This window comes from Bufo bufo, chromosome 1 (assembly GCF_905171765.1).
Source record: "Bufo bufo chromosome 1, aBufBuf1.1, whole genome shotgun sequence".
Classification (NCBI taxonomy): Eukaryota; Metazoa; Chordata; class Amphibia; order Anura; family Bufonidae; genus Bufo; species Bufo bufo.
Window position 1 is genome coordinate 45655212 of NC_053389.1, and position 11681 is coordinate 45666892.

An 11681-nucleotide genomic window follows, 5' to 3' on the forward strand; every position below is an offset into this window, starting at 1 on the left:
ATACTTGGTGGAAAAACCCTTGTTTGCAAGCACAGAGGTCAAACGTTTCTTGTAATTGATGACCAAGTTTGCGCACATTTTAGGAGGAATGTTGGTCCACTCCTCTTTGCAGATCATCTCTAAATCCCTAAGGTTTCGAGGCTGTCTCTGTGCAACTCTGAGCTTGAGCTCCGTCCATAGGTTTTCGATTGGATTAAGGTCCGGAGACTGACTAGGCCACTCCATGACCTTAATGTGCTTCTTCTTGAGCCACTCCTTTGTTGCCTTTGCTGTATGTTTTGGGTCATTATCGTGCTGGAACACCCATCCACGACCCATTTTCAGTTTCCTGGCAGAGGGAAGGAGGTTGTCGCTCAGGATTTCACGATACATGGCTCCGTCCATTTTCCCGTTTATGCGAATAAGTTGTCCTGTGCCCTTAGCAGAAAAACACCCCCAAAGCAAAATGTTTCCACCCCCATGCTTGACGGTGGGGACGGTGTTTTGGGGGTCATAGGCAGCATTTTTCTTCCTCCAAACACAGCGAAGACTTGAAAGCCTTATGCTGGAAAACAGGCACCTAAAGCCCCCTATGTACAAGGATATAACTACTATAATACTGCTCCTATGTACAAGAATATATCTACTATAATACTGCTCTTATGTACAAGAATATAACTACTATAATACTGCTCCTATGTACAGGAATATAACTACTATAATACTGCTCTTATGTACAAGAATATAACTACTATAATACTGCTCCTATGTACAAGAATATAACTACTATAATACTGCCTCATATGTACAAGAATATAACTACTATAATACTGCTCCTATGTACAAGAATATAACTACTATAATACTGCCTCCTATGTACAAGAATATAACTACTATAATACTGCTCCTATGTACAAAAATATAACTACTATAATACTGCTCCTATATACAAGAATATAACTACTATAACACTGCTCCTATGTACAAGAATATAACTACTATAATACTACCTCCTATGTACAAGAATATTACTACTATAATACTGCCTCCTATGTACAAGAATATAACTACTATAATACTGCCTCCTATGTACAAGAATATAACTACTATAATACTGCCTCCTATGTACAAGAATATAACTGCTATAATACTGCCTCCTATGTACAAGAATATAACTACTATAATACTGCTCCTATGTACAAGAATATAACTACTATAATACTACCTCCTATGTACAAGAATATAACTACTATAATACTGCCTCCTATGTACAAGAATATAACTACTATAATACTGCCTCCTATGTACAAGAATATAACTACTATAATACTACTTCTATGTATAAGAATATAACTACTATAATACTGCCTCCTATGTACAAGAATATAACTACTATAATACTGCCTCCTATGTACAAGAATATAACTGCTATAATACTGCTCCTATGTACAAGAATATAACTACTATAATACTGCCTCCTATGTACAAGAATATAACTACTATAATACTGCTCCTATGTACAAGAATATAACTACTATAATACTGCCTCCTATGTACAAGAATATAACTACTATAATACTGCCTCCTATGTACAAGAATATAACTACTATAATACTGCTCCTATTGTAGGAAGGTGCAAGGGGCCGTCATTGATGGAAGGTATGTGTCTCCGAGGTTCCTGGCCTCGGTGAGGTAAGAGTCGGTAGTTTTAAGTGTCAGTGACAGCTAGTGCTGACTGACACTGTTGTTAGTATGGCTTTAATGCCGATCCGGGCCGGCTCTTACTGGGAGTAGCCAAAGTGCTGGGTGGGTGGCTCCTCCCCACGCTCCAGGCCGGGTCTTTATTGGCCTATATAAAACCCAGCCAGCAGTCTCAGCTGGGTGTGGTTGATCCTCCATCTGACAGGGAAGCTGTGGAGACTCTGTTTTGGGTTCTGTGAATCGGTGGCGTGCTAAAGACTTGAAAGCCTCATGCTGGAAAACAGGCACCTAAAGCCTGCTGTGGACGGCTGGGGGAAAGACTGCTAACCAGGTGAAGATTTTATTCTATGGACATTGCATGGTGTGAACAAACACCAAGACTGTGAATGCTCATTTTGTGTTTCCTTACGTGTGAATAAACACTGAACTGTTTAACCACCTCCGGACCGCCTAACGCAGGATCGCGTTCCGGAGGCGGCTGATTCATTCCTCCTAGATGCATATACGCGTCATCTCGCGAGACGCGAGATTTCCTGTGAACGCGCGCACACAGGCGCACGCGTTCACAGGAACTGCAGGTAAGCGATTGGATCTACAGCCTGCCAGCGGCGATCGTTCGCTAGCAGGCTGTAGATGCGATTTTTTTAACCCCTAACAGGTATATTAGACGCTGTTTTGATAACAGCGTCTAATATACCTGCAATCTGGTCCTCTGGTGGTCCCTTTTGCTTGAATCGACCACCAGAGGACACAGGCAGCTCTGTAATAAGTAGCACTAAGCACCACACTACACTACACCCCCCCCTGTCACTTATTAACCCCTGATCACCCCATATAGACTCCCTGATCACCCCCCTGTCATTGATCACCCCCCTGTAAGGCTCCATTCAGACGTCCGTATGTGTTTTACGGATCCATGGATCGGATCCGCAAAACACATACGGACGTCTGAATGGAGCCTTACAGGGGGGTGATCACCCCATATAGACTCCCTGATCACCCCCCTGTCATTGATCACCCCCCTGTCATTGATCACCCCCCCTGTAAGGCTCCATTCAGACGTCTGTATGTTTTTTTACGCATCCATGGATCGGATCCACAAAACACATACGGACGTCTGAATGGAGCCTTACAGGGGGGTGATCAATGACAGGGGGGTGATCACCCCATATAGACTCCCTGATCACCCCCCTGTCATTGATAACCCCCCTGTAAGGCTCCATTCAGAGGTCCGTATGTGTTTTGCGGATCCACGGATCCATGGATCGGATCCGCAAAACACATACAGACGTCTGAATGGAGCCTTACAGGGGCGGTGATCACCCCATATAGACTCCCTGATCACCCCCCTGTGATTGATTTTAGACATTTATATTCCAGACTTCTTCTCACGCTTTAGGGCCCCTAAAATGCCAGGGCAGTATAAATACCCCACATGTGACCCCAAGGTATTCGTTGAGGGGCATATTGAGTCCATGAAAGATTGAACTTTTTGTCCATTTCCGCTAACTTGTGCCAAAAAAAAAAAATCTTCTATAAACTCGCCATGCCCCTCATTGAATACCTTGGGGTGTCTTCTTTCCAAAATGGGGTCAAATGTGGGGTATTTATACTGCCCTGGCATTTTAGGGGCCCTAAAGCGTGAGAAGAAGTCTGGGATCCAAATGTCTAAAAATGCCCTCCTAAAAGGAATTTGGGCCCTTTGCGCATGTAGGCTGCAAAAAAGTGTGACACATGTGGTATTGCCGTACTCAGGAGAAGTTGGGGAATGTGTTTTGGGGTGTCTTTTTACATATACCCATGCTGGGTGAGATAAATATCTTGGTCAAATGCCAACTTTGTATAAAAAAAATTGGAAAAGTTGTCTTTTAGAGAGATAGTGACCCCATTTTGGAAAGAAGACACCCCAAGGTATTCTGTGAGGGGCATGGTGAGTTCCTAGAATTTTTAATTTTTTGTCACAAGTTAGCGGAAAATGATGATTTTATTTTTTTCTTACAAAGTCTCATATTCCACTAACTTGTGACAAAAAATAAAAACTTCCATGAACTCACTATGCCCATCACGAAATACCTTGGGGTGTCTTCTTTCCAAAATGGGGTCACTTGTGGGGTAGTTATACTGCCCTGGCATTTTAGCGTCCCTAATGCGTGAGAAGTAGTTTGAAATCAAAATGTGTAAAAAATGCCCTGTGAAATCCTAAAGGTGCTCTTTGGAATGTGGGCCCCTTTGCCCACCTAGGCTGCAAAAAAGTGGCACACATGTGGTATCGCCGTACTCAGGAGAAGTTGAGCAATGTGTTTTGGGGTGTCTTTTTACATATACCCATGCTGGGTGAGAGAAATATCTCTCTAAAAGACAACTTTTCCCATTTTTTTTATACAAAGTTGTCATTTGACAGAGATATTTATAATCCCAAAATTAGAAGAATGAAAGAAAACCGGCACTCCCAATAATCTTTGCTGATGATAGATTTATTAGTCACTCATATTCGGGTGACGCGCGTTTCGGCACTCACAGGTGCCTTTTTCAAACGAAGTGAGCAGCAGTATGAGCACTATAGTATACTGCTGCTCACTTCTTGTTTGAAAAAGGCACCTGTGAGTGCCGAAACGCGCGTCTCCCGAATATGAGTGACCAATAAATCTATCATCAGCAAAGATTATTGGGAGTGCCGGTTTTCTTTCATTCTTCTTGCCTCTATACTGCGTCCGCTAGCCTGTCTACCAGAGCAAAACCCCACAATTGGTGTCGGATGCGGGCAAACGCTGTGAGGCAGGCCTGAAGGCCGAAAAGTTTTTTGTTTTTCCCGGGCACAAGTGCACGTCCTATATTAAGCCGGCTAGGTTACGACCCAAGGCCCCTGACAAAATGGAGGCGGTCGTGAAAGCCCTCGTGGAGGCTAACTTGCAGCAGCGGGAGGCTAACAAGCAGCAGCAGGAAACTAACCAGCTGCTATTACAACATGTGATGGCGTTGCAAGCGGCCGGAGCGGCCCAGAACGTCCACGATGCCCGTAAAGTTGTCCGTGCGGCGATCCCTAAGATGTCCCCCTCGGATGACGTTGAGACCTATCTGGCGATGTCCGAAAAGGTGACCGTGAGAGAGAAGTTACCCCAAGACCAGTGGGCTGAGGTCTTCGCTCCGTTCCTGGCATCTGGACCATAGCAAGTGTTTTTGGATCTTCCCAATGATCAAGCGGCCGACTACCTGACCGTAAAAGGTGAGATCCTGGAGAGATTGGGGGTGAATGTATTGGTCCGGGCTCAGCGGGTGCACCAGTGGGAATTTAACTCGGCTGAACCCTTCAGACCACAATATTATGACCTGCTACACCGATTGCAGAAATGGCTGCAGCCTGACATATTGACTCCCACTGCTATGCTGGACTGGCTGTTGACGGATGTGTTCTGGAGGGCTTTGCCGTACCTTCTCCAACACTGGATCGGCCAGGTGTCTCCTGGTAATGCCTTAGAGATGGTCGACCTGGTGGAGCGCTACGAGGCCACCAGAAATCTGCAGGGAGGTTCTTGTGGGAGGGGGCCAGTCAAACCCCGGAAATCTCTACCCCAGACCCGGCGGCCGGTGCCAGCCAAACCTGCCCGAGATGTATCTCCTGCAGACCCAGCCCCGTTGGTTTGCTCGCGGTGTCACGAGCCTGGACACATAAGGGCTGACTGTCCCCATCGAGGTGAACCCATGGATATCAACTATGGCTACCACCACTCATTGTATGCCAGGAAGCTGTGTGCCACAGGTACCGCCGAGACTGTAGACAAAAGCCACCTGTGCCAGGTCTGGCAGTGGCACTGCTGTATTCAGGGAGCCTGGTGTCCCTGGTGCTGCTTGTCGAGTATACTGGCCGAAAGGTCGGCGTTATGTGCATTCATGGGGACTTAAAAGACTATCCCACCGCCCTGGTCTCTCTATCAATGGTGGCTGGCAGGTGGACTCATGAGGTGGCCGTCGCCACAAAGTTACCGTATAAACTAATAATTGGGAGAGACTTCCCCGGTTTCCCGGCACTATGGCCGGATACGAAAGTTACCGATACCCGTGAGACCGATGTAACCCTAGCAGAGTGGCCCGGCTCAGGGGGGAGACCAGAACCCTGGGAACCTGAGTCCAAAGGGCCAGCGGTAGGGGTGACCGCCACTTCGGTGGAAGTGGGGGAGACAACCCCGCTAAGTGTGATGGTGGGAGAGAGGGAGGACTTGCCGCCAGGTTCGGAACTAGCCGACCTCAATGTCTCCGGGGATAATTTTGGTACTGCACAACACCGGGACCCAACCCTATCCCGAGCCTGGGAAAATATAATAATAGATAGGGAACCACAACAACCGGGGGCAGAGTCTGTGTTTTCCCGTTTTGTGGTTCATCAAGAGATGTTGTATCGAGTAAACCAGCTGCGAGGTGAATCCATTGAACAGTTGGTAGTGCCCCAGGCTTATCGCAAACTCGTGTTAGAGTTAGCCCACCAGCATGTTCTCGGGGGTCATCTGGGAATGCAAAAAACGCAGGACCGGATTCTACAGAGTTTCTACTGGCCCAGTGTGTTCAGAGAGGTGGAAGAGTATTGTAAGTCTTGCCCAACCTGCCAGATAACGAGCCCCCAGCCACATTTCCGTAGTCCCCTGGTACCCCTCCCGATTATCAAGGCCCCGTTCGAGCGAATCGCTATGGATCTCGTAGGCCCGGTACCGAAGTCTGCTAGAGGACACCAACACATCTTGGTTGTCCTTGACTACGCCACTCGGTACCCAGAGGCGGTGCCACTGCGGCATACATCAGCCAAACTCATAGCTAAGGAGTTAATGGAGATGTTTTCTCGAGTGGGTCTGCCTAAGGAGGTTCTGACTGACCAAAGGACCCCGTTTATGTCCAAGGTCATAAGGGAACTCTGTAAGTTGCTCCACATAAAACAGCTACGGATGTCAGTGCATCATCCGCAAACGGATGGCCTGGTAGAGAGGTTTAATCAAATATAAAAAAATATGCTAAAAAAAGCGGTGTCTAAGGATGGGAGGGACTGGGTCCTTCTTCTGCCCTATCTCATGTTTGCAGTGCGAGAGGTTCTTCAGGCCTCTACTGGGTTCTCGCCCTTCGAACTGCTATACGGCAGACACCCTCGCGGTCTGTTGGACGTGGCCAAAGAGGCGTGGGAACAATAACCCACACCGCACAGAAGTGTTGTTGAGTACGTCACCCAGATGCAAGGACGGATGGAAACTGTTTTACCTCTGGTGAGGGGGCATATGGAGGCAGCGCCACGAGTCCAGAGTAGGATCTATAATCGGCAGGCTCGGGTCCGGACCTTTAACCCGGGTGATCGGGTATTGGTTCTGGTACCAACTGTAGACAGTAAGTTCCTAGCTAGGTGGCAGGGGCCCTACGAGGTACTGGAAAAAATTGGAGAGGTAGATTACAAGGTACACCAGCCAGGGAGGCGAAAGCCGGAGCAGGTGTACCATGTGAATCTGCTCAAACCCTGGAAAGATAGGGAAACCTGTTCTGAAGACAGCCCACGTCCAGGGTTCCTAGGAGAGGTGGTTTCGGCCCCTCTGAAGCAAGGGAAGCGGCTGCCACAGTGAAAATTGCTGACTGCCTTTCCTCTAAACAGGCTCAGGAGGCCAGGGAGTTTATTAGTCGGAACACGGATGTGTTCTCGGACCTTCCTGGACTCACTTCCATAGTCCGACATTACATTATTACTGAGCCTCAGGCAAAAGTCCGGTTAAAACCATACCGGGTACCCGAGGCCCGGCAACAAGCTATCGCGGAGGAAGTGCAGCTAATGGTCCAGCTAGATGTCATCAAGGAGTCAAAAAGTGGATGGGCCAGTCCAATAGTCTTGATACCCAAGCCGGACGGGACATTGCGGTTCTGTAACGACTTCCGCAAACTGAATGCGGTGCCCACGTTTGATGCATATCCCATGCCCCGAGTGGATGAGCTTATTGAGAGGTTGGGACAAGCCCGGTATTTTTCTGTGTTGGACCTCACCAAAGGGTACTGGCAGGTACCCTTGACAGAGGCTGCCAAGGAAAAACGGCTTTCATCACGCCAGAGGGGCTGTATCAGTACAAGGTATTACCCTTTGGTCTACATGGCGCTCCCGCCACGTTTCAAAGGCTAATGGACATTGTACTCCGTCCACATCGTCGGTACGCTTCGGCGTACTTGGACGATATCGTTATCCACAGCACCGATTGGGAAAGTCACCTACCTAAAGTACAGGCTGTAGTGGGCTCCCTTAGGAAGGCTGGCTTAACCGCTAATCCAAAAAAGTGCGCAATAGGGTTAGAAGAAACCAAGTACCTGTGGTATGTAATTGGGCACAGAATTAGCAAACCTCAGGTGAACAAAATTGAGGCAATTAGGAATTGTCCCCGACCTGTCACTACTTGGCAAGTAGTCGTTCCTGGGTAGGGTGGGGTACTATATGAGGTTTGTCCCCAATTTTGCTGCAGTCGCCGCACCACTGACAGGCCTTTTGAAGGGACGCAAGTTAGTGACGGTCCAGTGGAATAAGCAGGCGGAAAAGGCTTTCTCCGCTTTGAAGTCTGCCCTGTGTGAGTTCCCGGTATTGGTGACGGCGGACTTCAAGAGGGAATTTGTGGTACAGACCGATGCCTCTGAAGTAGGCCTCAGAGCTGTACTCTCTCAGGACATCAATGGGGAGGAGCATCCTGTTGTTTTCCTGAGCTGAAAGCTTACCCCAGCCGAGACCAGGTACAGTAGTATAGTGGAGAGAGAGTGCCTGCCTATAAAGTGGGTACTCGAATCTCTCCGCTATTATCTGTTGGGGAGAAAGTTTCGTCTGGTGACCGACCACTCCCCTCTCAAGTGGATGAGCCAAGCCAAAGAGAGGAATGCTCGGGTCACCAGGTGGTTCTTGTCTTTACAAAACTTTATGTTTTCCGTGGAACATAGGGCAGGCCAGTTACAGGGAAACGCGGATGCCCTGTCCCGAGTACACTGCGGGCGGGTATTCAACCCCCTCAGGGTTGAACAAAGGGGGGAGGTATGTAGGAAGGCCCGAGGGGCCGTCATTGATAGAAGGTATGTGTCACCGAGGTTCCTGGCCTCGGTGAGGTAAGAGCCGGTAGTTTTAAGTGTCAGCGGCAGCTAGTGCTGACTGACACTGTTGTTAGTATGGCTGTAAAGCCAATCCGGGACGGCTCTTACTGGGAGTAGCCAAAGTGCTGGATGGGTGGCTCCTCCCCACGCTCCAGGCCGGGTCTTTATTGACCTATATAAAACCCAGCCAGCAGTCTCAGCTGGGTGTGGTTGATCCTCCATCTGACAGGGAAGCTGTGGAGACTCTGTTTTGGGTTCTGTGAATTGGTGCCGTGCTAAAGGCTTGAAAGCCGCATGCTGGAAAACAGGCACCTAAAGCCTGCTGTGGACGGCTGGGGGAAAGACTGCTAACCAGGTGAAGATTTTATTCTATGGACATTGCATGGTGTGAACAAACACCAAGACTGTGAATGCTCATTTTGTGTTTCCTTACGTGTGAATAAACACTGAACTGTTTAAGTTAAAGACTTTGTGATTGCCGCTATACTGCGTCCGCTAGCCTGTCTACCAGAGCAAAACCCCACACTATGTACAAGAATATAACTACTATAATACTGCTCCTATGTACAAGAATATAACTACTATAATACTGCCTCCTATGTACAAGAATATAACTACTATAATACTGCTCCTATGTACAAGAATATAACTACTATAATACTGCTCCTATGTACAAGAATATAACTACTATAATACTGCTCCTGTGTACAAGAATATAACTACTATAATACTGCTCCTATGTATAAGAATATAACTACTATAATACTACCTCCTATGTACAAGAATATAACTACTATAATACTGCTCCTATGTATAAGAATATAACTACTATAATACTGCCTCCTATGTACAAGAATATAACTACTATAATACTTCTCCTATGTACAAGAATATAACTAGTATAATACTGCCTCCTATGTACAGGAATATAACTACTATAATACTGCTCCTATGTACAAGAGTATAACTACTATAATACTGCCTCCTATGTACAAGAATATAACTACTATAATACTGCCTCCTATGTACAAGAATATAACTACTATAATACTGCTCCTATGTACAAGAATATAACTACTATAATACTGCTCCTATGTACAAGAATATAACTACTATAATCCTGCTCCTATGTACAAGAATATAACTACTATATTGACCTAACTACCTCAGGTCTCATGTCAAAAGTTAAATCAACCAGTTCTAGATGACTGTGCCTTGAAGATCCGCACTATATATATGTCCTATGTAGCATATGCATTATAATGTCAATTATGCTCTGGACATGTCTGTACTCATTCATCCTGAATTGTGCATTATGTATGTCTACAATTTTTTTTGACTTGCTGTTTAATAAAAAGAAATTTGACAAAGAATATAACTACTATAATACTGCCTCCTATGTACAAGAATATAACTACTACAGGGAGTGCAGAATTATTAGGCAAGTTGTATTTTTGAGGATTAATTTTATTATTGAACAACAACCATGTTCTCAATGAACCCAAAAAACTAATTAATATCAAAGCTGAATATTTTTGGAAGTAGTTTTTAGTTTGTTTTTAGTTTTAGCTATTTTAGGGGGATATCTGTGTGTGCAGGTGATTATTACTGTGCATAAATATTAGGCAACTTAACAAAAAACAAATATATACCCATTTCAATTATTTATTTTTACCAGTGAAACCAATATAACATCTCAACATTCACAAATATACATTTCTGACATTCAAAAACAAAACAAAAACAAATCAGTGACCAATATAGCCACCCTTCTTTGCAAGGACACTCAAAAGCCTGCCATCCATGGATTCTGTCAGTGTTTTGATCTGTTCACCATCAACATTGCGTGCAGCAGCAACCACAGCCTCCCAGACACTGTTCAGAGAGGTGTACTGTTTTCCCTCCTTGTAAATCTCACATTTGATGATGGACCACAGGTTCTCAATGGGGTTCAGATCAGGTGAACAAGGAGGCCATGTCATTAGATTTTCTTCTTTTATACCCTTTCTTGCCAGCCACGCTGTCGAGTACTTGGACCCGTGTGATGGAGCATTGTCCTGCATGAAAATCATGTTTTTCTTGAAGGATGCAGACTTCTTCCTGTACCACTGCTTGAAGAAGGTGTCTTCCAGAAACTGGCAGTAGGACTGGGAGTTGAGCTTGACTCCATCCTCAACCCGAAAAGGCCCCACAAGCTCATCTTTGATGATACCAGCCCAAACCAGTACTCCACCTCCACCTTGCTGGCGTCTGAGTCGGACTGGAGCTCTCTGCCCTTTACCATTCCAGCCACGGCCCATCCATGTGGCCCATCAAGACTCACTCTCATTTCATCAGTCCATAAAACCTTAGAAAAATCAGTCTTGAGATATTTCTTGGCCCAGTCTTGACGTTTCAGCTTGTGTGTCTTGTTCAGTGGTGGTCGTCTTTCAGCCTTTCTTACCTTGGCCATGTCTCTGAGTATTGCACACCTTGTGCTTTTGGGCACTCCAGTGATGTTGCAGCTCTGAAATATGGCCAAACTGGTGGCAAGTGGCATCTTGGCAGCTGCACGCTTAACTTTTCTCAGTTCATGGGCAGTTATTTTGCGCCTTGGTTTTTCCACACGCTTCTTGCGACCCTGTTGACTATTTTGAATGAAACGCTTGATTGTTCGATGATCACGCTTCAGAAGCTTTGCAATTTTAAGAGTGCTGCATCCCTCTGCAAGATATCTCACTATTTTTGACTTTTCTGAGCCTGTCAAGTCCTTCTTTTGACCCATTTTGCCAAAGGAAAGGAAGTTGCCTAATAATTATGCACACCTAATATAGGGTGTTGATGTCATTAGACCACACCCCTTCTCATTACAGAGATGCACATCACCTAATATGCTTAATTGGTAGTAGGCTTTCGAGCCTATACAGCTTGGAGTAAGACAA